Genomic DNA, 5,800 nt, shown 5'->3' with positions numbered 1-5,800 from the left:
TGGTGAGGACCTGAACAGGACTCAGCCATCTCACTATACCGGGACACAGAGCTCCTGCCCTCACCTCAGTGGGCTACTGTAGGGGCCATCTGTATTCTGAGCAACCCAGAGGCTCAGGAAAGACCATTGTTAATCATCAACCCTGCTGGGGAGCAGCTAGAAGCAATTCTCTGTGCCTTGACTGTTTCAGCTTTTTCCCCCATGTGCCTCGTTCTCTTTTTTCACTCACTCATGGCAGCCACACAAATGCCAAAACATTTCAGAAAAATATTTACAATCTCAGGCATCCAAGTGACCAGTATTTCCCCATGACCTTCTCACCCTCTCAATTAGTTGCCAAGGTTTACTATGTTATGTTCTAACAGAAATCTTTCTTAGGCTTCTCTAGCTTAAACATTGCTGCTCTGATGCTCACACTGGGCGAGTTTATATCTGTCTGAGTCAAAAAACACAGCAAGCAGGCCGGAGTAGGTATAGATAAACCGCATTCAGCGTGCTTCAAATATAGTTATTGTACTAGCAAAGGCAGGGTCTGCAACCGAGAAATGCCTGTTGAAAAATTAAAGTAGTCAAAAACCTGATTTAAATCAGATCTACCAAACTCTATAGGAAGGATGAATGTTGAAACACTTCATTAAATAGAAAAGGACACTAAAAATTAGCCCAATGAACCCAGAATTCAATCTTTTTTTATAGTCAGATTTTTGTATCTACATACATATGCACATACACACAACTAAATAGATGAATAGCTGTCATTTGAATAAGAAAACAGGAATTGCAAGCCCCAGCTGATGCTTGCTGGCTCTCTTTCAGTCAGTAATCACAGCACACACTACTATTCCCAGGGCAATTAGCATAGCTCTTGTCCTGGAACTGTCAAGCAAGCATCAGTGCAGGATTGGCAGATAGCCTCCATACACTTCCTTTAGCATACTGTCTCCTCTATTAGCTGTGCTCATTTTTTTCCAGGGTACAATCATTGTAATTTCTCATTCTGCAATCAGAAGTCTCAGTGCAAATAAGCCATACTCTTTGAGGAATGGCCATCCACACCAGTTTGCTATTTTATTTTACTACCTGATATGTGGCAGCAATTCAAGGTCTAAGACCAGCACAGGGCCTCCTCATCATGAGGTAGATCCTCTTGTGAAAGGCCAGACTAAGCCTCCAAGATCTTGCAGTCTTTTGGTGGGATTTGCTGAGACAAAAGCCAGGTAAGTTCTTTGTTCTTTAAGTGTTATCATAAATAAGGACAAGATAGAGAAAAGAAGTGATTTTGTGGGGCATGTTATTTTAGAGTTGGAAAACAGAGTATGTAAAAAGTAGGTCCTTTCTAAAGTATTTCCATAAGTTAGAAAATCTGAACCCAAGTGAACTGGTCAAAGTCACTCAGGAAGAGGAAGGCTTTGACCAAATGGGAAAAATGATGCATGCTCTTGAGTCCCACAGCAACCTCCTAGCAGTCCTCCTTCTCCCATTCAATTTATTGGGCATTAAAATCGCTCAGAAAAGCCTCCAGCTGCAGATGTCCACTTCAGATGGGCAGTTCTCGTGGCTCTGAAAAGGCACACCACTAAGAGAGAGTTATAACTTAACTGCATGTGTACAGAGATAACATATCAAACTTTACTATTTTTCCCTTTCTGCAGTTTGCTCCATACTTTAAAAATGCATTTAAACAGTGTGACCATGTATGCTGAGGAAAATTTAAAAGCAGACAAGTCTCCTAGCACTGAATGCATGCCCAGACAAACCTGTGTGGTTTACTTTAAAAGGAGGAGTTTTTACTCAGAATACACCAGTTCTGATTAATCTGTGGAGGCAAAATTAACACTTACAGTTTATTTATCATTAAAATAGAACTTTAAAGAAATGGAAGATACATATTTAACCTATGCTGAAAATGTTAGCAGTTTAGGTGAAGGAAAGTTTTGAATCAGAAAGGAAGGATATTTTGAACAACTTCTTTGTGGGCAAATAAAACTCTGGTATGAGGAGCTCTTAAGAGCAGGTATTACACAGTATAATCCATATTACAGTACCATATTATCCATGTGAGAGCAGGTACAAGGAAAGCCATCTGCATTTTATTCAAGTTTGTGGGCTTGATTCTAGTTCTATTTACAGCAGGTCTCATCTCCACAGATATGACCTCCTTCATTGGCTTCAGTGCATGCTCAATCTTTATATTGGCACAGATAAGAGGTGACTGAGACTCTCACTTTGGATTACTATTTTCATTTCTATTTCAACTCTCAATTATAAGTGTGCAAGTGTAAAAGATCAGAAGATTGTTTTACATCCACTGTTACTGAGTAAGATTGACTAGAACTGAAGACTTCATATTTCATGCGATTTTTCCCAACATACATTAAGAGCAATGCAAACTTCTCACTCTTCTGAAGAGTAGAAGCAGTTTTTGCTGGGGTAAAAATCAGTTCCTGGGAAACCAGCACATGCTACAGAAAATTAAAACTCAACCAAAGAAGAACTACATCAAACTCATATCACCTGCTTCAAACTAACAAATGCACATTAGTATAGCCTCTTTTTCAAGTAGCATTCACTACTGTTGTTATATGTGTCTTAATTTAAGAGAGATGGAGAGCATCTTCGTTGCTCTAAGAATTCCTTTTCAGTCCATATAGTCAGGACACCTAAACTTCACCTTTGTTCTTTATGTAAGTCTGAAGAAGAAACTCTTGCATCATTCCCTCACTTGCCAGTAAACTCATTTTCCCCACGGAGGGAAAAATCCTGCCGCAGAGCACAAGGAAAGGTAGCCACTAGGTGGCAATAGAAACCCCTCAAATAACCTACTATGACACAGTGTTTATGCGATTTCAGTAGCTATAAATCTAAACTAAGAAAGCGCTGAATCAAAAGGAAACAAAATTTCTTATTGATCATTAAGAACAGAAAATATACGTAAAAAGATCTTTAAATTAATAGAGAACTGATCTAGCATAGTATTAGATCAATTTCTCTTGTTTTCTTATTTTCTCCCATCGTTATTTAATGTACCTCACAGTAGAAAACTTTAAATTAGTATTTCAGCACAGTTGGAAAGTATTGATATAATTTCTGTTGTGATTAATACATTTAAAGTCTGCCCTTCCTACTTAAGTCAGAAGGCTGAAGTTACAACATTTCTTTGAGAAGCATTAAAAGATTTAAGCTGCTACTGACTTGACTTCTGAGTCCACTACACACTTTTTCCACCATTTTTAAAATATCAGGGAGTCTTTTTAGAAAGCTGAAGAAAAAAGTCACTCCTCAAATTAGGTCTTAAGATACATATCTCCCAAAATATCCCAAATTAAGGGACTATTATTCCTAATTTAGAAGGATTTCTTGTATATTTGAAAGTTCTCCAACTGTATATGTGCAAGTCACCACTTTGCTACAAATTTTGCACTACTTATTTCCTCCATTTATGATAGCAAAAGTGAAAATTATAACCTAATACACATGAGCACTGTAACAGGTAGAATTAAAACTGCATAAATAAAAAATATTTTAAAATATAAATTTACATTGTATATGTATAAATTTGGTGCTACCACTTTCAAATCCTAGATTTTTCAACTTCAGCATCTCCTTAACTTTGTTCTTGTACATGGTTTCCAAGGTTTGTTTTTGTTTGGACACCAGCAATGCCTGTAATGAGTTCCTCCTTGCCATTACCATTGGAGTTTGAGTCCTGAATATTGAGATATTCCCCCAGTAGCACCAGGGTGAGATGGGCTGGCTGCAGTGCAGGGCTATGCTAGCACAACCAAACTGCTTTCAGTTTGGGAATGCCCCATCTGAACAAGTCTATTTCACTCCTCCCTGCTCCAAGACACTGGGGATTGTTTTTGAATGTGTAGTGTCCCAAGACAGCCCAGCAGACGAAGAAGTGGAGGAGGTGGTCTGCCCCAAAAAAGCCCAGGTCTCACTTGCTTCCTCTGCTCCATCTACCTCAGAACCGCATTGAGGCAATCTTGGGTTTGCATTACTCCCCTTACATCCCAGAATACCAAACCAAGAAAGGAAAGAGTAATAAAACTAAAACTGAACTTGAGTTGAATTCTAAGTGAAACGAATGGGGAATTACCTGTTCTTTAGGCACTCTGATGGTGGGTGGTTTTCTTAACTAAATCATAACAAAGACAGAAGAGCATCACCAAAAAAAGCAAATAAGCGTATAGCAGAAAAACTCTTAAAGGCTGCCAGGTAAAATTCTTGTAATTTGTTACAGAACTTGCCCATCAGAACATGGATCCAAACATCTCAGCTCGGTGAAACAGTGCGACAGATGAAGATGTCAACCATGCCAAATTTCAGTCTTTAAGTTCTTTTCTAAAAGGGAGCAGAGGAGCGTGAATTATGAACTTCTGAATGGAGTCCAAATCTAGATTCTGAAACCTAGACCTGTTTTCTGTTTACAATACCATGTACTTGCCATGGAAATGTATCTTTTTCATTAACATTTTTGCCTATGGCTTTGAAATACTGAGAAGCAATATTAAACTCTTAATAAAATAGAAATATAGTCACAGGCACGCACATGAACACTGACTGACATCTACAGTCTCTCCTTTTAAAAAGTTACTAAAAATACTACGGGAGAAAATATGGTTTAAAATTTCAAGCCATTATTTTCATGTCTGCATGCAGTACAGGGTCACACTTTTCATACTTCACTAGTAGCAATTAATTCTAGGAAGGATTCAGAGGTGATGTAATTGCATATGTTACAAATCTACTGATTGAAACCAAAACACTTATCTTGACATAAATAACAAAACTGTAAAAGGATACAGAAAAAAGCCACACCATCCCCTTTTGAACTCCAAAGATTTAAATAAAATCTGAAGCGTTCAGGGTGTAACTCCACAGTGAGCATTAATAAGCACAAAGAGAAGACATTTAAGATATTCCTCCTTCTGCTGTTCTTTTGTTCAGTCCTCTGGTTGCTCAGACCTTATGGCTATGGAAACAGCCAACATCTACAGCTATTGCTACTAACCAGGGACAGAAATGAGTCAGCAAGGCTACAACACCAGTTACAAATATAATAAGAAATAAACTCAGTTTAAGAGATATTATTTACTGCAAGCTTGTCTGAAGAAGGAGTACTGAAGAGCAGAAAATGGGAAAATAAGAAAAAAACCCAGCCTTTTCCCCATCTTTGCATTAGCCAGTTTAAGAATATACACAGTTGACAAGCAGATGACAAGCCACACAGGAAGATCTTCAAGACAAGAGCTCATATAAGTCTTCAAGCAGGCTTGTAAAATGACTTAAAGAATCAAGCACAAACAGGTTTTGTTTAGCCCATGCGCCTTTCCTCTACCTTAAAGCCTGCTGTAACTGGTCCTTAGGAAAGGAAGCATTGCTTCCGTGTTCTGTTTTTAAACTGAGGTAAAAAATAAAAATGTACCCTTAAAAATCTGTTCTAATTGTGCCAGATTCACACAGACTAGAATATCCTAGTACAACTCAGAGGGAGAAAAGGAACCAGACTACTATCCCTCTTCAAAATACTACTTAGGAGACCCTGTTACCCTATTACTTCATTCACTATTCTTTATCAGAACTCTAGAAGAATTAGTAGCAAAGGGGAACAAACTCAAGAAATTTTTTTTGTTTTGTGCTCAGGATGATCTTATTCTTCCTCAGACCTGGTAGCAAAAAGTAGCAGTAAATAACGCAAGAAATAGAGAAGCAGAAGGAACAGCTGTAGGTATGACACAAAAGTGCTCCACTAACGCAACAATAGAACTGATGTAAAATGAGGCACTACCTTCCC

General features: G+C 38.1%; 1 long non-coding RNA gene across 1 annotated transcript; it reads right to left on the bottom strand.

Annotated features, from left to right (window-relative positions):
• LOC110398997 lies at positions 919 to 4,142 on the bottom strand. Its single transcript, XR_002438801.1, has 2 exons — positions 4,103 to 4,142; positions 919 to 1,576 (listed from the first exon to the last, which is right to left on the bottom strand). It is a non-coding gene; the product is annotated as an uncharacterized LOC110398997 (long non-coding RNA).

This window comes from Numida meleagris, chromosome 4 (assembly GCF_002078875.1).
Source record: "Numida meleagris isolate 19003 breed g44 Domestic line chromosome 4, NumMel1.0, whole genome shotgun sequence".
In the NCBI taxonomy this organism is placed as follows: domain Eukaryota; kingdom Metazoa; phylum Chordata; class Aves; order Galliformes; family Numididae; genus Numida; species Numida meleagris.
The sequence above is the reverse complement of the archived record's forward strand: the minus strand, read 5'-3'. Positions and strand labels throughout refer to the sequence as shown.